General features: G+C 39.7%; 1 protein-coding gene and 1 long non-coding RNA gene across 2 annotated transcripts in view; one reads left to right on the top strand and one right to left on the bottom strand.

Moving 5' to 3' along the window:
• Positions 1–4,307, bottom strand: part of opn5 (opsin 5) — a 49,908-nt gene extending 45,601 nt beyond the window's left edge. Inside the window, exon 1 of the mRNA XM_063495758.1 lies at positions 4,172–4,307. The gene's annotated coding sequence lies outside the window, so the exon portion shown is untranslated. The remainder of the gene's footprint in view (positions 1–4,171) is intronic.
• An 848-nt stretch (positions 4,308–5,155) lies between these two features.
• Positions 5,156–7,808, top strand: LOC134642638 (uncharacterized). Its single transcript, XR_010096314.1, has 3 exons — positions 5,156–5,336; positions 5,420–5,500; positions 7,352–7,808. It is a non-coding gene; the product is annotated as an uncharacterized LOC134642638 (long non-coding RNA).
• The last annotated feature ends 17,161 nt before the right edge of the window (positions 7,809–24,969 follow it).

The raw sequence follows: 24,969 nt of genomic DNA, 5'->3' as shown, positions 1-24,969 counted from the left end.
TTTTACACCTGAATAATTCATAGGTCAGTGTTAAGTGGCTTAACAAACAAGCCAAAAAAAAATAGTCCTCTAAAAATGTTTAAAACAAAATCCTAAGCCTCCAACAAGTCATCATTTTCTCACCAAACAGTTTTTCCCAAGGGCTAAGATGGTTTGCAAATAATTTCTGCTACAAGAAATAGTCTCAGCTTTAAGGTCAAATTCTTAGAAAATCTTATAACTCCAAGAATTTCAGCTCTAGGAGCAATTCTTCATACAAGGAATCTTTGTGAATGCACTCACTGATCATAATGGCGTCATAATTTTCATCGGTGACAGTAACTTAAGTAGCACTTCATGTGTGACATCAATTCTTCTCTGAAATTCTTTGAAAGACTCCTTTTCTCAGAAAACTGATATTTAGGGTCATTTCCAGTGAAAAAAGTACCTCAGAATTTGCCAAAGAACTCATGCCTCATGAGTTCAGGAGGCTAGCAACAACAATTCAAGTTTCCATACATACGTTTGAAAAGGTAAACAACTACTTGTAACTAACTACAATATATTTACACAAGTACATATGTATTTAAACACAGCTGCGAACTACATTTACTGTAACTGAGTACTAGGGGTTTGTGCAACTTGCACTACCCAGTTATTACATTTAACTGATATTTGTTTGCAAAATCTTTGCCTAAAATAAAATCAACTGCAGAGCACACAAACAGGCTTCTTATGAGATAAAAAAATAGTTCATCATGTGTCCATTGCATGCTCCCTCTTTTCAAGTACTTTCTAAAACAAAGTTCCATTCTTCTTCCTTCTGGTGCAGCACCGTCTACAGATGAGTCTTTCTAAAGCAAAAAATTGAAAAATTTTAAAATAATTACATTTTCCTTGCTCTTAGTTCTTCTATTTCAAAAAGCATTTCAGTGTAACTTGTAATATAGACATTTAGATAGATAGATAATCTATTTTCTGACAAATTAGATAAATTAATTTCCCAAATATTCTCAGTCTCGTGTTTCCTCTCGTGATCACTGGGAATGAACTGGACTTAAGACCAATTAGAACATGACTGATGTATGAGATTTAAAACCAATCCCAACACTGATACTTGGTGATATCAAAAATCCAATATGTCAGGCAATTTTTTTCTTTTAGACACACGAACCATAAACAGATTTCCCCAACATTTGTTACATGTAGTTATTTATGAGTCTTTACTAACACAATTCAATTTAAAAATAATCTTGTTTGATTGTCACAACAGTTCGTAGATTACTTGTTTACACTCTGCCCGACTCTAATCGGATTAACTGGCTGTTCTGTTTGTGGGGTTCCGAATACAAGTGTTGTCAACTGGAAAGTTGCACACTGCTCTCTAGTGGAAAAGCTCAAAACTCAGAACACTACTTTTTAAATTTTCATATTTCGGCTGTTATACAGTCCAATACTGACCTATTAGCAAATAGCTGATATCAACTCTAATTACAATATTAGCTTATAACAGAATTGTTATTATAAATGAACAATATTATTATGAATTTCGTGAGCAAGTCGCAATGAATTTGGTGATCATTTCGTCGCAAAAAAGCACTAATTTTGAAATCACTGAAAGAAATACAGGTTGAAATTTACGTACATGCAGTCACTGTATTTTCCATAATCCAGGAGTAAACTTGAAATAAGGCGGTATTTACATTTATATGATTTTCCACTACAAAGTATTACATAAAGTATTTCAGCTGCGAGTTAGAGTAACACCTTCAATAAATGAGTAATTCAAATTCAAAATCTGACAGGCAAGTTAATATGTAATACTGTTATCTTTACATGTGGTCCAGCTGATGTGATCCATGGAGATACTTCCTCAGTAATAAGAAAATGACATCCTACAGCCTGTTTATACCCTCAAGACTCCTTTTCCAGTCTCATTCCTGTGATGCTTAAATGATGCAGTCAAAGTTGCGTTTGCGGTGCTTCAGCATCAGCTAGCACTACAAAAGACGAGTGATCATGAATAGAATAATATTTGGCAGATAATTTAAAATACAACTTTTCAAACAGTTCAACAAATATCAGCAAAATCAAGCTATTCTCTGTAGAGATGCACTGATCTCCATCTCCAGGGTTATCGGTCCTGCCTGATGAACGGCAGGTAAGCAAGCCTCAAGTAAGACCAATTTTAAGCAAGTCCATTTCATGCATGTGCAACACGTGTATAGCAGCACAGGGAAATAGTCATGCATACACACAGCCACACACTAGCATGTCCATAGTGTGGAAACTCCTTACTGTGAGAAAATACAAAGTTTTCCTAATTAAACCATATGGGGAATGCCCCAAAAGTATTCATAACAACAAATCTAACCAGACTCTTAAATTAACCTCACCCACATGAACATTGACATTTTAAAGAAGCTAAAAAAAGGAAAGTAGCTAAAGGTAAAGCCATCCAAAACTCAGCAAGCAAGCTACAAGCCAGCAGCCCTGGTATAAGCAAATGTTCAAAGCAGTTATGAGAACAATTATGGAGACATAGAGACAAATCCTCTTATCTGATGAAGTTATAAACGTACTGAAAAATGATGTAACTGATACTTGTTTTGTTATAGAAATCTCATGCACCTGCTTAAGTTTGGCGAGGTAAAATATGACATATGGGGGTAAAGCAACTAATTTTCAGTAAATTTTCTATATCTCTTTCAAGTAACATACTGGTCTTTGTTTTGTATTGTAGTTTAATCATTTATGTTATTATGAAAATAAGTTTATTTGTGCTTCTATAGGCTGTCAGTTATAATTGTTAGATAAAAAATTAGCAAAAATACGTATCAGTGGGTCACACTTTCAGAGAAATTAAATCAGTGTATCTCTAGTTCTGTGCAATATGCCACACATGATGTCTTAAAAGCGAAATTTTGCTGTGTAAAAATGCTGTACATATCATGGAAAGAAAAAAGTGTGACACCCAAAAATGAAAAAAAAAAATGTAAGAATGAGAGGACGGAAGAGGAAGATAAGAGATTATTATCAAAGGAAATAATGGCTCTTTGTGACACAGATCAGCTGATCACAGCCTGCGCACAAAGAAAAATCTACTGGAACTAAAAACATACATTTTTACATCTGTAAGAGATTCCCTTTCCCATGCTCCACTGCTACATCTCCTACACCTGCCAAATCCCACCTTAAACCCTAGGCTATACCACACTTCTGCTCATTTTAATACAATCACTTAATATTTTATTATTCTAAAAAAAATAAAGTTATGGGGGAAAGAACTTAATTTTGCAATGTAGTGACCCCAGCTGTAACACACAGCTATAGTGAACGGATTTTCATCTGCTCAGTGACTGTGATGCACCACTCTCACCAAATCCCACATGAGAATATTACTAGAGTTGCATGACCATCTGTTTATGTTTAACAAGGAGCCAGACCTCTCTGGGGTCTACAGTAGCTGACCAACATCACTAAGGAATTATTATATTAATTTTGCCTGTGGATGACTTTATTTTGAACATTTTACTATGTCTGCAGTGGTCATGCCAAGTGACAAGAAAAACCTGTGTCTTTATTAAGGGGGGTGGAACCTGTGGTCCCAGACTCAATGATGAGCAAGTAAAGAGAAAGAAACAAAAGCAATTAACAAAAAAGCTGCTGTTCATTTAAAAAATAAATGTAACAAAATTATTCAGAAAGGTTCTAGTGGTGTGTTCCTCTTGTTTTAAAAGGTAAAAACTAAGGCAAGAAAAAAAATAGTAAAATAGACCCAGCTGATTGCAGATATGTACTTACCTACTTATTTGTGGAGGCCTAAAATAAATTTTTTTTAAAAAGATAAATAAATAAAACATTTTTTTAAATGAATGAGAAAAAGAATTGCTGTAATTACAGGAATATTCATTTAAAATGATTTGTAAAATGCTTTTTTTTTTTAAGTTAATTCTAAAACATTTTTAACTCAGACTTTAAAGCTTTATGTATTTGTTATTAATATTAGATTTATTTTATTTTTATTTATTTATTTCATGCTGGGAATTCCCTGTGACTAAAACGATATGAAAATGATAGAAAAATAAAAATTACTAGAGTAAAAAAAATCCTTCTTTTCAGAAAACATGCTTTACATGAAGCACGTGCGTTTAACAGAAAAACGGTGTTAAAGGGTTGGCTTTTTACTCACCCTTTGAGCATCAGTCATCAGTCATTCCGAAGTCAGTGTATTTCCCACGGTCCCACGTTTCAGCGTTAGAAAAGAAACCGCTCGGCTGCTGGGGCTGTAAACACAAAAATTGAAGCTGCTTCTACTTTCCTGAGCTGCGAAGGAGCTCTGAAGCTCCACTGCCGAGCAGCAGCCTTAAGTCAGGGAAGCAGCCCGGCTTTAACAAGCGCGTTCAACCAACTCAAGTTCCGTTCACGACTTTCAAAATAAAACACAAGAGGTTCCCCCCCCCCCCCCTTTTTTTTTCTTTTTTTTTTTTAAATATGGACTAGCCCATCTCCTGCCTGACTCCAGTGTATGTGAAAAAAAACGTCAGCCCTGACTCTATATAATATCATAGACCAGGGTTATGCCGAATATCCCCAGGCACAAAGGAATGACTGTGCAGGTAGAAAGTACTGAAAACTCCTCAGGGATAGGAGCTAAAAACACATGAGTTAGACAGTAAATGAAGTGAAGTACTAAAGCCTACTATTGAAAAAGGAATATTTTGAACTGGGAATCGGGAAGCGCTATTGTCTTGAATTCAGTTTTATTTATGTACCACTGAACTCTTAAATGTCAGGTTTTTGCAAATCATACTGATTTTATTTTCTTGGGGGGTAAATGGATCACCTATTTCTGGGACCACAAAGGAGAGCAAACATCAGTGGTAGGACGATGTGGCAGCTGTCAGACATGCAATGACTCTTCTAGGACACTTAGGGGAAGAGAGTTGCTTGAACCAATGTAGCCCAGATGAGAAAACAACACATTTACACTAATGATAAAGAAAGAGAGTATTTATTCTCTTTATTTTAACTGTCAAAATCAACAGAGCGTCATATTTCCTATGACCATTGAATGCACCTCTCAGTTCACCCCACGTGAGGGCACCTAGCTCAGCGACCAATCAGAGCCTACCCAGGCCACATTGACCCTGTCAGCCAGGAAGTGAGGTGAAGGTGCATGGTGCTCCCGGGTTTTTCTCATCTCAGCAAGAGGAGTGGAGGCATCTGCTACTCAACCCGAGAAATCCACGGACAAAAGAGAGGGAAAACTCAGAATTGAGAGGAAGGGATGCCAGCATACTTACCTGCTGGAAGTCCGGAGTCGAGTGGCTGGATGAAGGAGAGAAGCAACGTCGGTAAGACGAGTGTTATTCCGAAGGAAAAAACTTGTAGAGACTTACCGTCGCGATCACGCTAATGCTAGCTTGCTGTCTCACAGGCTAACCACTCACCTTTCATGCGGAGAGCTGCTGCAATTCCGACACCAGTGTGTGTTGGGCTTTTGTGAAACAGAGCAACGGTGAGCAACATGTTCCTTAGCCGCTCTAAAGCTAATTTTTTTGTCAGTTCACTGTGAGTTAAAGTAACATAGAGGGTAATTTTTAGTGCATTTCTCTCTCACGAATAGGCCTATAGTGTGGAGAAATTAAGCACACTGCTTTAATACCTCTGAACTGAACTCACATGTATATTTGTTGCTTATTTGCACATAGTTCTGAAATTGTTATGGTGTATTGTAGTGCTGGGCGATATGACGATATATATCGTGTGGACGATAGAAAAGTGTCTATCGTGCCATTTGTCTTCTATCGTTTATATCGTACTAACCCAAATTTTATAAATTATTACATAAAATATATAATTAACCCTTTACAACCGGTCGGAGCAGGCACACTCCGTTTTACCTAACTATTTTTAAATCCCTGTAGAACTGGAACCACGTAAGGTAGTGCAATATTTTTTTTTTTTGCATGTGAAACCGGAGGAGTTGTACTTACATCTAATTCCATTAGCTTGTCCAAGGTCACGGTTTCCTTCCACATATAACTTTGCAAAAATTGCATAAGAAACACTTGCAGCAACAAAAACATAATATTCCAAAGTTGCAGCAACAAAAAGATAATATTCCAGAAACAGGCTTTGCCTACGTTCATAAGACTTCCTACGTTGGCATATACATCAGCGCGAACTATCGCATGTCCGCCATTACCTGGCCGAAACCGGAAGTGACGTCATTTTCGCGAAAGGGCCTTATAAGCCTATGTTGGTGTTTTTAAAAGACATGTTTGACTTTATGCTTTTCTGTATCGTTTCTGGGATGCTTAGAACTCAAATTACACTGTTGGAAATAGTTTATTTTGATGCATTATAATATTTATTTTCATTTTTCCTGTAGTATATAAAAATTAGTGTATCTCAAAAATAAAACTATGAAGACACTCAAAATAAATTTCTCGTGGTTGGAAACTTTTGTATTTACAGTTTTGAGGGATACACCTCTTAAATTTTTTTTAACTAGAAATATATGTAAAAAACAAAAAAACGATTTTCAATTTTTTTGTAGTTTATTGCACTACAAGTTTTTGCAATTTATGTAGTTACTATGGACTTAATGCATACATATTATTAAAATTTGGGCTATAACGGTTGTATTGATATATGGAAACTTGAAATACTCCCACAAGTGGCACTACAGCATGTAAAAACATAAAGATAAGCTCTGGCGGACTTGGTTCTATGGTAGGTCTTAAAGGGTTAAATACCCTGTGGCAAATATATTAGTGTTGTCTTCTCACTATACATGCTCTTAACTTTATGCAAGAAAAAATAAAGTATAAAAAAAAAAGACATTTTTCGCAAAGAAACTCCGTCTCGTGGTTTGCGAGCTGGTGCTGCTGTACGTGCACCCGGATTTGCGACATACTTTACGGTAACTCAAAAGAAAGACTGCACCCTTGGCACTCGCTGTTTACAGACTGCGTACTTTCTAGATGACCACAGGTCAGGTGGTATATCGTGATATATATCGTTATCGTGATATATAATAATTCATATCGTGATAAATATTTTTTCCATATCGCCCAGCACTAGTGTATTGTATTTTGAATGTCAATGGTTACTTACCATAAGTATTGTTTAATTAATGTTTACATGAATAGAGAAATATTTGAGCAACTTAGATGTTTAGTTCTCATATTTGATATACTTGAAAATTGAATGTTGTACAACAGAACTGTGAGATTTGATAAGATTTAAGATGTTGATGCAATGAATATGAGGTTGATGCAATATTTTGATTTTACATTTTAACCTTAAACAATGCATCTGAAACAGACTGATTAGAATGTACATTTTATGACCTGGATTATAGATCAGGTTTTTTGGAGAGGACAGAAAAGTCCGAGGACCAGGACAAAATTCCGGTCGTGATAGATGGCGAGCCAACCACTTTGAGGACTATCCACCCCAAAGAAGATACACACCCACACACTCATACATTCCAATTACACTCACAAGGACCTTTGAAGTTGGCTGTTGCCAACTTAACTCTAAATTCTTAAAGGGCCCCAACGAGTACTTTTATTTTGTTTAAGTGTGCACACTATTTATTTTATTTTATACTTCTTTCTGTACAAATTGGACAATACCTGTTATATCTTGTAACAATACAAGAGTGGCTACTCAAAAGTTAACATTGTGTCCAGGTCATTATTGCTGCTCAATACTTTGGCTCCATACGAATTTGGTGTCTTCTGATACTGGCCAGGGCCTCATTACGAGCCCAAGTAATTATTGTGCTGTAATTCACCTTTATACCTTAAAGTTGGTTACACCAAGAAACAGAATGACTAGACTAATAGAACTTCTTACTATCAACCAAATGTAAAATGTTATTTTGAAGAGGAGTAGTGTTTCCTGTGTATTGTGAGTCTCTGTGTCTGTCTTGACAGTTTATCGAACTACAAGTGTGCAGGAGCTGCAGCCCTTGAGAGAATGAGAAAGGAAGCCCTTTGCCCTCCCTGCACACAAATGAGGATAATTACAGACAAGTTGAACTCCAACTTTTAACCAAATGCCAACCCCTACTGTTTTTAACCACTTCTTTGTTCGCCTTGATGTATGCTCAATCATCCAGTTAAGTAAATCTCCAAAAGTTGATTCTGTTCATCTGGACGTAGCCTTTTCAGTGGGAGAAACATTTCGTCACTCATCCAAGTGACTTCTTCAGTCTCAGCTGACTGCAGGTTTCCCCAATCTTATAAACAGTACATTGCATAATGACTGAAACCAGCCCAGTGAAGGAACAATGGGCTGGAAGGTCAGTTCCTTCATCATAATTATGTAAATTCTCATGATGATTGATCAGCAACCACTGATCAATGGCCATGAGTACCATTCACAGAGAGTTGGGGAATGGCTGCAATCACAGCATTGTAAGATGGCGAAAGATGTACCCTTAGGTGCCCTCCTCTATTCAGAGATGGCCTTTCCCTTTTCACGTAAATGGCCTCCTTGACTCCGCGCTCAAACCAGCGTTCCTCCCTGTCCAAGATGTGTACATCCTCATCATTGAAAGAGTGTCCACTGGCCTGTAGGTGTGAATAGACTGCAGAGTCCTGGCCTGACGAGGTAGCTCTTCTGTGTTGTGCCATCCCCTTCACCAGAGGTTGTTTGGTTTCCCCGATGTATAAGTCCTGGCAATCCTCCTGGCTCTTAACAGCGTACACTATGTTACTCAGTTTGTGTCGGGGGACCCGATCCTTGGGGTGGACCAGTTTTTGGCGCAGCGTGTTTTGGGGTTTAAAAGCTGCAGAGACACAGTGTTTTGAAAAAATGCGTCTCAACTGTTCTGATACTCCTGACACGTACTGGATCACTATGGGTTTTTGCTTAGGCAGCAGCTGTCCTGTATTGACTCCACTAACACTATGTTACTCAACAGAGTAAGTAGTAAGCTGAGACTGAAGAAGTCACTTGGATGAGTGACGAAACATTTCTCCCACTGAAAACGCTACATCCAGATGAACAGAATCAACTTTTGGACACTTCTTTGTTCTTATGGACACTGCCTTTTGAGCAGTAGTGCCTTACATAATTTTTCCTGTAAATTTGCCATATTTAAAACAAGAGGAGATATTAGTTTTTACAAGTCGACTCTCTCTGTTATAAGATTTCCCAACTATTGCCCTTAAATTACAAAAGTGGATAGCAACCTTACCCCAATTGACTTGGTGGGTGTTAGGAGGTTAAAAGACGCTGAAATATGAAATATAGTTATATTATATCATCTTCTTAGTGTGTAAACAATGCTCCACACAATATTTTATATTCGTCCATTTAAGCATTAACTTAAATGACACTGAGAAGAGGCTTTTGGCCACCGGCATGGAATTACCAAAAATAAACAGGGCATAACCTAACATATGAAACAGGAAAAGACCGCAGTGTAATCCATTTATTTCAACAAAGTAACTGTATTCTGAATACCACCTTTTTAAACAGTAACTGTAATGGAATACACTTTGTATTTTAAGTACGTAACGCTGGTACATGTATTCCGTTACTCCCCAACACTGTCTGCAATATCTCTATGATTTTTATTATTATTCTGAGCTGGATTCCTGGAATTCATTATTTTCAGGTTCCTCTCCATTAACCATATCGCGATGGAGTAAGTGTGTGTGCCTGTGTGATCACTGGAGCCATGCTGTCATGAGCAGTTTGCCCCTAGTAGAGTAGCCTAGGCTAAATTGGTTCTGGGTGAGGGGCCAGATTAAAAGAGTTTTAAAGAAAAAAAAAAAAACATTAACGAAATTGAATCTAAGGGTTTCCTGCTCAAGACACAGTTACTAGAGTCCCCAAATTCATTACAACTTGCTCACTAATAACTCATAACAATTATGTTATAAGTTATTATTGTAATTAGAGTTCATATTAGCTATTTGCTGATAGTTCAGTATTGGAATTTATAACAGCTGATACTCTCTAGTTGATGTTTGTATTCGGAGTTAGTGCTTCAGTTTGAGAAGCAGTGAGAACTTTGTTTATGCTTATGTGCTGAGTGATAGTTCAGGGTACCAAGCCTTCTTGGAGTCACTCGGCACGGTGTTTGAGAGAGACGACCAGGAGCACAGTTGTTCTTTTGGGGGACATCGACACTCACATGGGCAATGACTGTGACCTCAAGGGGTGTAACTGGGAGGAGCAGCCTGCCCAGTCTGCAAAAGAGTAATGTTGTTGGACTTCTGTGATAACCATAGTTTGTCCATAACAAACACCATGTTTAAGCATAAGGGTGACGCTAGGTTATAGGTCGATGATCAATTTTGTAATTGTTTCATCGTTGCATTACAGCATGCAGCCTTGGATCCTTTGGTAAAGAGGAGCTGAGCTGCCAACTGATCACTGAGCACAGACCTAGTATAGCCAAATGTGCACTGATTATGCTTTGGGAGTGACTTGCAGAGACCTCAGAGCATTAACCTGCATTAGTCTGACATGGCTGTTGTGCGTTATACAAGCTGCTTTGTGATTCTCCTCCACCCCAACTTCTCTTTTAATTCTGGGTAGATTTAATGTCACATCTCTTGTCACTGATGCCTGGTTTGTTCTGTGTTGGATTCTGCTCCTGCTCTTCGGAGGTCCCAGAACAGTGATGCTGCCAAATATAAAATTACATCAATTTGACTATAGTGTTCCTGACTATTTGTAATGTTGTGCGAAGAGCCATCAGGCATCCATTCCATTTGAATAGCATTGTTTCATATCCTCAAGTCCATCATAGTGATCATGGACAAGAGAACGACCGCAAAAGAAATGTCCATCAAGGAAGGGAAGACAACAAGTGTCAAACATCATCATTTCCAAGTTGGCCACAATAAGAAAACTGGCCCCAGATGTAACTGTGGTTAGGGGGGTTTAAAAAGGAAACTTCAGAAGAGTTTGAGCCTACCCACCACTCACGTAGTCACGTAAAACCTTGATTTTTTTATTTAAAGTGAGCTGCATTAAAGAAGACACAGGATCATGGAGTTTACTAAAACGTACATTGGCAAAGCAAATAATTTTAGTGTAATATCCTTTAGACAGACTAAATAAAATGAAAGATGAGTTGCATCAGCTCTGGGTTGTGTGTGTCATACTCTTCCTCTGTCGCAGGTCATCTCTCTTCCAACAAGACATTGACTTTAAATATGTGCCTAAAAGCACCCAGTGAGGGTCTCTGAAGGTGCTGCAAAGATCTTAACCCAACTGATCATCATGTTTAAGAAATACCTTTTGCAAACTTATCCAGAATGTATTTGTTTTATCCTTGGAAACTAATAACATAAAATAAACTTCAGCAATCGACAAAAATCAAATGGGATGGTTGTAGGGCTGGGTATCGTCATTAATTTCTACAACTGATTCAATTCAACTTTGACTCAGACAGTCAGAAATATTATAATTATGATCATTTGTCAGTGCAGATCCATATTTTTATATCTATCTATAAAAACAAAGCTGACTCTTCTGAAACTTCATCACATGGGAAAGCATCACAGCAGATGCCTTTGTGTCAAAGTAACTGATGATAAAACAGAAAAATATGAAGGAGATTTTTTCGGCCCTGGTCCTTTATTGCATATAACCCCCTTATTCTGCAGTAGATCAAACACAGAAGAAAACATGACTCAGCATATGAACATTACCTGATGTTTCTGAAGTGAAGCAGGTTTTATTGGAGACACAGCCAAGTGTTTTGTAATTTGGCAGAATTTGCAAAAGCTGAAATTTCTTCAGTATTAGGATTTGCTGTCGAAGGTCATTTTTAGAGAACAAAAACCTGGCGGCCAACAACACTGTACACAACAGTGGACTGGTGCAAGCGAATAATGCAGAAAATAGAGATGATAAAGTGGTCTTGAAGTACATTGAGAGAAAGCTGTGCAGGAAGTGTGATTTTATCATAGTGGAAGCAAAACAGCAAAGGTAAGAGGGAATTGATGACAATGTTTTTCAAACATGAAGCGTAGTTTTGATATTCTTTTGCTGCTGGTTCAGTGAATTTTGGTCGGAGAGTGACGAAACCAAATCTTGTGGAAACCGTTTACCTGCTCTTCAATCATTTGCTGTTTTAGCTGTTTGGCTGTTCTTGAAATAGTTTTGTAAGCTTTAAGCTAAGATTCTGGCAAAATACATTTATATTTCAAAATCGATTACGGTATTTAATGAATGAATATCGCATTGTTCATATTAAAATTGATTTGAATTCTCTTAAACTCACCCCTGGGTGGCTGTAGCTCAGGAGGTAGAACGGGTCATCTACTAATCGGAAGGTTGGTGGTTTGATCCCTGGCTGCTTCAGTCTGTATGCCAAAGTATCCTTGGGCAAGATATTGAACTGTTGCTCAGAATATAAATGTTGGATAGGAAGTACTTAGCTATAGGGGGGGGAAGTGTTTAGGTGAATGAGGCACGTTGTATAGAGTGGTTTGAGTACTCGAGTAGAAATGTGCTATATAAGAACCAATGCATTTACCAAAAGCATTTTTCAAGACAGGTTTTCTTTTTTTATAGTTTCATGTTTGGTTAACTTTCCCAGTACCATTAAAGAGACATGCATAACACCCTGCGTGTTATGCACCGCACCTATTTGTAGGTGAGATCTTCTCAAACAGGGCAGACTAGCTGCAAGCTATCCAATCATCCATCCATCTTCTTCTGCTTATTTGGGCCTGGGTCGCAGTGAAAGCAGCCAAGAGATATAATCTCTCCAGCGTGTCCAGGGTCAGCCTCCTCCCGGTGGGACAAGCCTCACCTAGAAGGTACCCAGGAGGCATCCTTATCGGATGCCCAAACCACCTCAACTGGCTCCTTTTGATGTGGGGGAGCACCGGCTCTACTCTGAGCCCCTCCCAGATGTCCGAACTCCTCATCCTATCTCTAAGCTTCCACCCTTCAGAGGAAGCTCATTTCTGCCACTTGTATCTGTGATCTTGTTCTTTCGGTCACTGTCCAAAGCTAAACTTCTCCACTTGGGGCAGAAACTTGTCCCTCACCCGGAGTGGGCATTCCACCTTTTTCCTGTTTGAGGACCATGGCCTCAGATTTGGAGGTGCTGAGTCTCATTTCCACCACTCTACACTTGGCTGCAAACTGTTCCAGTGCGAGCTGGAGGCCGTCACCTGATGAAGTCAACAGAACCACATCATCTCCAAAAAGCAGAGATGAGATTCTGACACCACCCAGGTGGATGCCTTCTGCCACTTGGTTATGCCTAAAAATTCTGTTCATAAAAATCATGAACAGAATTGGTGACAAAGCCCTGGCGGAGTCCAACACCTACAGGAAATGAGATTAAAAACCAAAAACAAACATTAAAATGAGACACGTGGGCTGCTCATCAGCTATTCTCTTAACTGAGTGTAGGTAAAACCATGTACAAGCATCAGGGATTTGGGTTAAATTTCCTTGTCATAGGTTTGTGAAATCTTGTGGAACTGTTGTGATTAAAAGAAACAGATCAGTTTGAAGCAGGGAAGCACTAAACTACCAATGTTACATTTCAGTGACTGATGGACTACTACATCATTTTATTGCCCTCTTTGCTTCTGTCATGATTAATTCAGATACTTTCATGGTAAATTTAGGTCCTAATAAACTGCTTTCACCAATAACCCACTGGGTCTGAATTGTTGGATTTCAAGCTGTATTATTTAAGGACAAAAAAAATCACATAACTGTAAGTGTTACTTGACAATAAATTGAATCACTGCTTTTCTAGCTGTGTCATGTTTGTTTAATAGCATTTATTTTTAATGCTGTGTTGTGGAAGTTTCCATTTGATAAAGCCTGCAGACAAACGGTGAGCGGAGCAAACATCCTTTAATCAAAAAGAACAAAAACACCAAGCTTGGTGAGAGCAGCCATCGCGGGGCAAATGACCAGCAGAGTCTCTCCTGAACCCGGCACAGCCCTGGGTTTAAATACCTTATACTGAAACATAAGGCAGTACACAGCTGTTTTCACACCTTTGGTCTTTCCCCCCAAAGAAAGGGCTCACACTCCCTTGTTACCTCTTACAGTGGAGAAGAACAAAAGTCTCCACTACCTGTGGAGCCTTCACTGGTGCCAGGCTTCCTGTGTGAATGTCTCCATTTCCTTACCAGACCCCCACCATCTGTCTAACTGCTTGAATCGGCTATGAGGCAGACATGCTAAAAAGCAGCATTATACTATAAAATAATGTGAATAATACATAAATAAAAGAAATTCTAATACCTTGATTCTTTAATCAATGAATCCCACTAATAACAGAATTTCTTTCCTGACATTCTGTATATCACATCAACGCCATTGTACACTTAAAGAAGTTTCACACTGTACATCCTCACTTCAGTATTCTCTCACCACCCTTTGTTCATCTCCTTACAATCTAAGTTCCCACATGCAAATGATAACAATGATACAAAGGAAAGACCCTTTCCAGAATATCAAATTATGCATGGCAAAATGAAACAGCATTAGGTGGTCACTCATGGGAAATTGTTGTCAGTCATTTCCAGTCAGGGTCATGGCTCCTTGTGTTTTGTGCTGTTTACAGAGTCATGGTTCCATTGCTGATTTCTCTCTGTGCTGTCACTAAATTGGAGCTTGGCACGCTCTCTTCATCCCTCAGTTTCTGTTCCAACGCAGCTGTATGTTGAAATGGCAGAGCACGTCGTACACCCTTGTTGTCTTCATGAAAACTACCCCGGAAAACCCTCTTTTGCCACATGGTCCTTGCCATGCGTCAATTCAATGCGATTAGAGATGCATAAGAAAGATGTACATTGTCTACTAAAAAATTCCAGGGCTTCTTCACTGGACTAGCTCTGCTTCAGGCCTGTAACCCTGTGTTTAAAAAAAAAAAAAAAAAAAAACATTAACCAGTGGTGTGTCCTGCTGTAAATCACGTGATTAATTCATATGATTAACTCTCTGCTGTGAAAAAAGTGATGTAGATGTTAGCACAGTGCATCTGTTCGCACACTTTCTCACAGTGACCTTCGCATTGTAAACAATACAAGATCATGAATAACACACCGCTTGTAAATACAAACAGAAGGTGGCAACTAAAAGGTTAAATCTACATGGCCCACAAGCTCATGCGAACCTAGGATGTTGCTGTCATGTTCCTGCTCCTGTAAAAAAAAACATACATACATCCACTCTTTTGTCATGTCTGGGTGGAGTGGGTGCAGTCTTGTGTATTGGTGTCAAGTCAGTCAAGCTTTCGTCCCCATTGTCAGTCAGTCCCCTCATGTTTATTGTTGATAGTGGAACATCTCGTGTCGCATTAAGTTTCTGCTGCCAGCAATATGACGTCATTTCAAAAAAGAAAAAGAAGAATTTAGAGTGGATTACCTCGCTGAATCCTTTTAGAGAAGGGACTTACTATCTGATTGTGTCCCACATAAGTGGGTTTCTCCAGAGTCCATTGTAATGTGGAGAAGCTCACTTTGCGATCGTTTCTGGCAAAAATGTTGTGTAGCGCTTTCAGTTCCAATCGTGCCGGCCTGCTTAAAGGAGACAGATTACCACACAAAACTCTCAGTGCACTGTGAAAGTAAAAAATAAGAAGGTCTAGTTTAGGACATGTCCAAGCATACTTTTCTTTTTAGACAGATAAATCAGACCAAAACTAATTGACAGGTTCAACTTGGTAACAAAAAAAAAATGCATCAGCCAAATGAATCCCAAAAACTCTCATCCACCAGCCACACACACCACACAACACTGTTGTTCTATTAGATAATGAGTTTCTTCCCATGTAACCAGGTGTGTGGTCCAAAGGTCCATTCATGTACAGTGAAGTTGCAGCTTGTTGGAATCGCATCTCAATCCATCCAGTCCTGACGATGGTGTTTTCTCCATGCTGATGCACATACTGCTGCTGTTGGACTTCTCACTGCCCAGGATACTGCTGTTGTCTCTTGATGTGCTGTCAACTCTTGATGTCCAAAAACTGCATTACTTGTCTTCAGGGAGAGATTAGTGTCCTTGGAGCTTGCTTTTCAGGGTGAGGAGCACATGTAAGTGAAGCTGTAAACAATTCAGCCAAAACTTGGCCTGGGTGTTTCTAATGATGTTAACCTATTATTTTTCTCTGACCGCTGCACTTGTGGAGATTGATCCATGTCTGCTTCCCCAACCTGCAACTGACACACTGAGACATTTGATCATTCACTTCTTAATCACCACTGCTTAAACAACACATTTCCCCTCTCTTGGTTTTGAATTCTCCTTTCTTAAAAAACAGAGAGTGAGATTTTATATTATTATTGCTTATTTTCATCAACAACACTCCTATTTTGTTTCTTTTGTGTCCACCAAGGGCAGCTGGTGACCTGCACCGTCTCCCACTAGTTGGAGACAGTTTCCTTCTCATACACCTCCACACTGTCTCCTCGTTTTATTCTTTTCCTTTTCCTTTGTTTTCATTGTTTTTACAGTTTTTTACACCCACACATCAAACTGTTAACTCACTTCTCCAACATCTCTTTTCCTTTCTCCTCAACTGCTCTTCTAACTTTCAACTGGTTCATGCTGAGTGAACCCTTTCCCACACAACCATCCCACATAGCAAGCAGGTCTGGCCCGGATCTGGTATCAAGCCGACACTGCTGGCTGACTTCTGGCATGATAAGACATATGTCATCCAGATATGGGCCAGGCCTGGCATTGATGGCACTGTCTGTGTGATAGCATGCCATATCTGGCTCGATTGTGGTTTGGTTTATGTGGCCCAGGCCCATAGAAAACAGGTCTGGCCCGGATCTGGCATCAAGCTGGCACTTCTGACTGACCGCTGTCAGATGTGCGCCAGGTCTGGCAATGATGCACTATTGATGTTCCTATTTTCCTATTTTAGTTAGAAAACCCAAATGCCATGTTGTAATACTATACTGCTATGGTAGCCAATGTTTCAAATGCAGGTTTGACAGGTTTGTGAGTGTACACTTTATCCAAAACCTAGTGACGGTTTACTCATCTTTGCCACTGGGTGGCTGTAGCTCAGGAGGTAGAGCAGGTCACCTACTTATCGGAAGGTTAGTGGTTTGACCCCTGGCTCCTCCAGTCTGCATGTCAAGAGTGTGAATGTGTATGAATGTAGTTAGGAAGCACTCAGTTTAGATAAAGTGTGTGATTGGGTGAATGTGGCATGTTGTATAGAGCACTTTGAGTAATCCGGGAGAGTTGAAAAGTGCTGTATAAGAATCAGTCCATTCACTGTCTAAGCAGAGTTTCATCATGTTACTTTTGCACTGTTTTGCATGTTCTGGCACATGTTGTTATTACATGGTTTGTTTAAGGTACACATTAGGCTGACATCTGGGGCCAGAGCTGAAACTGTTCTGGGCCAGCACAGGGCCAGCCAGTGTGTCTACAACTGGCCCGTGGCTGCACACAACTTACACATGGCCAACATACCGCAAAGAATGAATGCCCTTTGGTGACCCAGATCAGGTTTGCCAGACGTAGTCCACACATGGGCCAGCACAGGACCACCAGTGTGTCTGCAACTGGCCTTGTGCTAGCCCATGTGTCGGCCGCATCTGGCAAACCAGATCTGGGCCACCAAAGGGCTGTCATTCTTTGCAGTATGTGGGCCATGTGTAAGCACAATGCGTAGGCCAGATCCGGGCCATACCAATTTTGCTATGTGGGATTCTACCTTCTCTGCCATCTCACAACATACTTTTACCCACAGTTCTTACCATACAGTCATACAGGAGTTTCTCATTTGGCCGAAGTGTAGTGCCTGCCCGCAGCCACCTCTTTAGCCTGCTAATTCGGTTCAGCTACGTACTGGATCCAGCTTCCCTTTACATTCATAGCATCCTCTGCAATGTGCTAAAATACCATCATTACACGCACTATATGCAGAAATGATTATCCTGACAGTGGATTCGAACCACTGTCCCTGTGATGGACCTGAACCAAACACAGGCCTGGGATTTTCACCTAGGATTTTCCCTCCGGAGACTCAAACTGTTTTTGTCTGGCCGCAGTCAAGTGCCTGCAGTGATCCAGCTAAATTATTCTCTCACTCATGAAAAAGACCCCTGAATATTTGAACTGTTCCAACTGGGAACCTTAACCATTTCTAACCTCAGACCTGAAGATGCTAATTCTCATCCTAGCAACTTCACTGTCTTTGAGGATTTGAATGCTAGTCAGAGCATGCTCTCACTGATTATCACCTGGAATAATTCACAGAAAAGTTAAAGAGGTTAAGGCTTTCCATGTGGTTTTGATAAAAAGATAATATAAAGTTATTTTTGTTCAAACTAACCCTTGCCAAAAAGTCCAAGAAGTATATATTGGCAATAGTTAAGAAAGACATCCAAACTGTAACTCTGGTACAGCTTTCATTTTGTCACTATTTTTGAACCAATACTTGATCTTAACAACAAAAACTTTTAATTAAGTGAAATCCACAATTTCAACTGTTTCACATATTGGGTCTGTGGAGTCCTGAATGGCACCTTCAGACCACAAATGTTCTACCAAGCTTGGCACTTTGGTTTAGACAAATAAAACGGCAAATATAGTGTATGTTCTACATGCATATGTAAACAGTGTAAGACATTTTTAATGCAGTCACAGTCATAAATTTTCAAAGATCCAAGCTTTATATCATGTTTAAGGAAGCAAATAAATTATGCATTGACTATTGCTGCAGCTTTTTAAAACCAGTTATTACCTTTGACACTTTCCTCTGATTCTTCCTGTGTTCACATCTTGGTCCTTTCTCCTCCACCTTCTCCATGTGTCTATCTTCGCTCATCAGAAAATCCCAGTTAATCCCACATAGCAAAATTGGTATGGCCCGGATCTGGCCCACACAATGTGCTTACACATGGCCCACATACCGCAAAGAATGACGGCCCTTTGGAGGCCCAGATCTGGTTTGCCAGAGGTGGACCACACATGGGCCAGCACAAGGCCAGTTGCAGACACACTGGTGGTCCTGTGCTGGCCCATGTGTGGACTACCTCTGGCAAACCTGATCTGGGCCACCAAAGGGCCATCATTCTTTGCGGTATGTGGGCCATGTGTAAGTTGTGTGCAGCCACGGGCCAGTTGCAGACACACTGCTGGACCTGTGCTGGCACAGAACAGTTTCAGTTCTGGCCCCAGATGTCAGCCTAATGTGTACCTTAATTAAGCCATGTAATAACAACATGTGCATAATAGTGCAAAAGTAACATGATGAAACTCTGTTCAGACAGTGGATGGACTGATTCTTATGTAACATTTTTCAGCTCTCCCAGATTACTTAAAGTGCTCTATACAACATGCCACATTCACCCAACCACACACTTTCTCTTAACTGAGTGCTTCTTAACTACATTCATACACATGACATGCAGACTGGAGGAGCCAGGGATCGAACCACTAACCTTCCGATCAATAGGTGACCTGCTTTACCACCTGAGCTACAGCCACCCGCTGGCAAAGATGAGTAAACCCTCACTAGGTTTTGGATATAGTGTAAACTCACAAACCTGTCAAACCTGCATTTGAAGCGTTAGCTACCATAGCAGTATAGTATTGCAACATGGCATTTGGGACTTCTAACTAAAACAGGAAAATAGGAACATCAATAGTACATCATTGCCAGACCTGGCCCACATCTGGTTGACATGCGCCCTGCCATAACACCGGTCAGTCAGAAGTGCCAGCTTGATGCCGGATCCCGGCCAGACCTGTTTTCTATGGGCCTGGGCCACATAAACCAAACCATAATCGGGCCAGATATGGCATGCCATCGCATAAACAGTGGCGTCATTGCCAGACCTGGTGCACATCTGGTTGACATACACTCTGCCATGACACCAGTCAGTCAGAAGTGCCAGCTTGATGCCGGATCCCGGCCAGACCTGTTTTCTATGGGCCTGGGCCACATAAACCAAACCATAATCGGGCCAGATATGGCGTGCCATCGCATAGACAGTGGCGTCATTGCCAGACCTGGTGCACATCTGGTTGACATACACTCTGCCATGACACCAGTCAGTCAGAAGTGCCAGCTTGATGCCGGATCCCGGCCAGGCCTGTTTTCTATGAGACTGGACCACATAAACCAAACCACAATCGAGCCAGATGTGGCATGCCATCACATAGACAATGCCATCTATGCCAGTCCTGGCCCATATCTGGATGACATACGTCTTATCATGCCAGAAGTCAGCCAGCAGTGCCGGCTTGATACCAGATCTGGGCCAGACCAGCTTGCTATGTGGGATGTTTCTCTAATAACTGGCTTCCCTAAATGGCTTCATCTGCTTTCTACACTCCTTTGTTCACTTTCTACTCTTGTAGGCCAACACAAGCAATTTATTACTTGGCTCAATATCCAGTGTGTGCAAGGGATCTGGTGTAATTCCTGTTGGTTTGTGCCTTTATTCTTGTTCTAGCAAGACAAACTAAAATCTTATAGAATATAGTCTGAATCTCCAACTAACTTGAAATTATCCAATGGCTTTTGAAATTATGTTAAATAAACTAAAAACACCCTTTCCACCATTCATGCTATCTGAGTTATGTAATGGTACACTCAAAAAATGTACTACCTCAAATAGCTTAATAAAACTCAAATAATTTAATTTTACTAACTTATTAAAATTATATGGCATAAATCCTTTCAATGTTTTGATTCCTGGGGTCAATTTGACCCCAAACATAAAAGATATTATCATATTTCCTGTCAAATATGAAGGCTCGCATTGTTTGATTTTGAAATGTGAGTGGGCGGGATGGAAGACTCATTGAAAAGACAGAAACACCCATAAGGTTGCTCTACATTCACCGTTGTTGACCATTACTGTTTGTATCACAGTACTGTTTGTGTCACAGTTAGTATTTTGAATTTTCTTTAGATTTCTCTTTTTTTTTCACATTTTAGTGAAGTGTGAGCAAACCAATTCTCATTCAGTGGTCCCATTCGCTAACAGTTAATAATCTAACAGCTAATAAGCTAAGTCTGCCTCTTCACAAAGTTAGCTGATCGCATGAGTTCACGCAGTAGGTGAGACAGATTGCTAAGTTTTAAAATATAAACAGTATTTTATTCTGAGGTATTTGATTTTTTTTTCTTTTTTGATACAATCCTCTCTATTGTTTACAGACATTATGATGAAGTCTTTTAAACTGTTTATGCTGTCGTTTTGCTACATGGTATAAAGTTATATCAACTTTAGATGGAAACTTTAGAAAGTGGAATTCACTCAATGAATCTAAGCATCATCCGCTAAAAATCATCTCTGCTACACTTGATGTAAACCAACTCTGACCATGAAACCATAGCCACTGTGTACCAGTGAAAGAACTGTGTACACTGTTCTTTACATTACACTCACCAAAGTATCTAACCTGTTTATCCTGCACTAACCTGCAGAGAATCTTCATGTAGCTTTTAAATAACACAGTCTACCACAGTCTGTTTTCTCTGAGTGAGGTTAGCTCTCTTTCTTTTCTCTCCCTGTGAAATACAGCAGCTGGACCTTTAGCTAGCAACACACTGTGTGACAAACTGCACACAAACAGTTTGGCCGTTTCTCAATACCTGTACTTGTGTGTACTTGCCTTCTCGTGGACTGATACATCATCAGTCGCAGACCAAGTACCCTTCCAATTCAAAGAACGCATCAAGGCAACTACACTCAAAATTCCCAGATGTGTTCTCTCTCCTCCCATTCTATCAAGCATGCATTGGTGGTGACTTGTGTGGACTTGGTGCAGTCAAATATCCCAGAATGCATTTCATCCAAAACTCAAATGCAGCGGCAGAGGAGAGTTGCTAAAAAGTTTGAAATATTACTGTTCCTGTGACACAAAAAAAACTTTTGACTTAACTTCTGAACTCGAGGCAGGTTTACATGCAAAATATGAACACAGAAATTAAGTGAATATGTATAAAGTTGGCGAAAAGAATCTATCATCAGATGCAGTTCCATCCATTACTGTTACGGAATACGGAAAGTAACGGAATACATGTACCGCCGTTACGTATTTAAAATACAAAATATGAGTAACTGTATTCCGTTACAGTTACCGTTTAAAAAGGTGGTATTCAGAATACAGTTACTTTGTTGAAATAAAGGGATTACACGGTGGTCTTTTCCTGTTTCATATGTTAGGCTCTGCCCTAACACGCATTAAGAGGCTCAAATCCCTGCAATCTCGCGTCTCATGACGTGAAGAAATATTTTTTTAAATTATTTAATATGAAGGCAGAGTGTTATAGGCATCGCCCCAAAGAATGTAGCCTCATGGGCAGTGTAGTCTGTGCTGCAGGGAGAATGGACTGCCATACCCGTTATGTGTCTGTGAGCGCCAGGGAGGGAGAAAAAGGAGAGTCAAAAAGTACGAGCTGTCACCGAGCAGAAACGGGAGCTGGAAGAATGTAAATATAATAATAACCACTGCAGCCAAAAAGAGTGCCTGACAAGCCCAGTTGTAAGTAAGCTATTAAGACTCGACTGTACATTGTGTTCGTGTTTTCCTCTGAAACAATAAGTTCCGTTGGAGCAGCCTTTCAACGCCTCTCTCTGTCTCTCGCTAGCAAAGTTGGCCCAGACAGTAAAGCTAGTTCCCGGCTACAAGCCCAACACGGAACCCGACGTATTAGCCAGAGGTCCCTTTACTACGGTTCGGAGACGCGGACCTGTTTTATATACGCGTGAAACAGTTTTCTATATGAGATCGCTGCAAAAAGTGCAGCCTTACCTAATGTCCACCCTACTGTTACTCATTTTATATTAAGATTTAAACATCTAGTTGGTATTGGTATGGCGAGTAACCTTCAGTAATAGTAATAAATCACACAGCAATAGTACATTCACGGAGTTGTAAAAAAGCATGATAATATATTAAGTAATCCAAAGTATTCAGAATACATTACTCTCATTGAGTAACGTAATGGAATACGTTACAAAATACATTTTCGGGCATGTATTCTGTATCCTGTAGTGGAATACATTTTAAAAGTAACCTTCCCAACACTGAGGTCAAATTTATTTATATAGCACATTTCCAGACAGACCATTCTGCATGAAGTGCTTAAGATATGAAGAGTATAAAATAAGACCAAAATGCTTGGATCAAAATGTGTTAAAAGCCAGGGCATAAAAATGTGTCTTTAGAAGCAAATTAAATTGATCAAGTGTTTGTGCAGATCTAATATTTAGGGGAAGACTATTCCAAAGTCTGGGACCTACCACAGAGAAGGCTCTATCACCACGAGATTTGAGTGTAGTCTGAGGAATGGATAGCATTAATTTTGAGCTGGACCTCATGGTTTTTTCTGGAGCATAAACAGATAGGAGCACAGACAGGTATGAAGGGGCTCGGGCATTGAGTGACTTAAAAACAAAAAGTAAAAGTTTGAATTGGATCCTGCAGGAAATAGAAAGCCAGTGTAGAGAAGCTAAAACTGGGGTTATATGCTCTCTCCGTTTGGTGCTGGTTAGCAGACGCGCAGGTGCATTTTGGACCATCTGAAGACAATAAATAGAGGCCTGGTCGAGACCAAAATACAATGAATTGCAGTAGTCCAATCTGCAAGTAAGGAAAAGGTGAATGACACGTTTGAAGACGTTAGTCGGGAGGTATGGCTTTGCCTTAGCTAGCTGTCTTAACTAAAAAAAGCAGGATTGGACTACTGCCATCACCTGCCTACTTAATTTAAAGGAACCATCAAGGTAGATACCGAGGTTTCTTACATGTCTTGCAGTAGGAGGATAGGGGGCCCAGAGCGCTGTCAACATTGCCGAAAATGACAACTTCAGTTTTATTTTCATTTAACTTTAGAACATTTAAAGACATCCACTGTTTAATGTCATCAAGGCAGCGTTGTAAAAGCTGGGGTCGATCTAACCCTGCTTTTAAAGGCAGATAGATTTTACATTAAGATATACAGCTGGTGCTAATTTTCCAACCAATAAACCACTTCAGACATGTTCATTAAGGTTTTAATAGTTAACTAAACCTAATGGCACAGTCACATAGTAAAAAATAAGATGCCAACCTCCTTGCAACTAATAGAAAATTGTTGGTTATCCAGTGATTCCACTGTTTTTTAATTTGTTGCCTTCAGCGACCAAATACATCACTTTTGATCACAACGCAGTTGCACATGTTGCCTGGTGGGAGGCAATCTGCAATCTGGACTTGGCTCAACTGGTTGCCAACTGGTTGTATTCCTATATAAAAGGAAGGTTTCCAAGCTTGCTTTTACCATTTACTGTTTTGGTTCACTCCTGCAGCTTCTAATCAGGCTTGCATCCTACAGCAGGTAGCTATCAACATAATTATATGGATTTTTCCTGATACATGTATTCTAGTAAATACAAACTGCCAGTTTCTCAATTAAAATATTATTTTAATGATATAATCGAATGCCATTGTCTCTGATATGCAATTAATAATGTTTATAAGCACTAATTTTTTGTAGACCATACTTTTAAATACAACAGAGGCACTATAAAGTGCTACATGGATTGACTGCTTTTCTTCAGCCAGGGCCCGTAGTGCTGATGATCCAGAATGACAGTTCACCAATACTGACCAATGGATCTCTTTCTGTCCATGTTATCAACAGGTGTTTACACTTCACGGTTCATTTCTAAAGGGTGAATAGAAACATGTGGCAGAGCGCAACTAAAATGTCTAGACACAACTGAAATGCTGTGTGTTTTGTGGCTTCATGGTAAAAAAAATTATCTTGGTGGGAAACCCTCATGGATCATTCTGGTTGGAGATTGGATCATCTTTTCAGGAAGTTGCATTTTAATCCTGATGGCATACAATTGATTCTGTAGCTGTAAGCCAGGTTTACAAAGCAAACGTGCACTATGTTGTTATTAATGTTGCATAACAGTCCTCATGTGCAACTTAATGTAAATGAGGTCATTTAAACCTGAATCTATATTATCTTGAATGTTTAATCAATAAAAA

The sequence above is a fragment of the Pelmatolapia mariae genome, linkage group LG15 (genome assembly GCF_036321145.2).
Source record: "Pelmatolapia mariae isolate MD_Pm_ZW linkage group LG15, Pm_UMD_F_2, whole genome shotgun sequence".
In the NCBI taxonomy this organism is placed as follows: Eukaryota; Metazoa; Chordata; class Actinopteri; order Cichliformes; family Cichlidae; genus Pelmatolapia; species Pelmatolapia mariae.
Note: the sequence above shows the minus strand (reverse complement) of the source record. Positions and strands in the feature narration are given on the sequence as shown.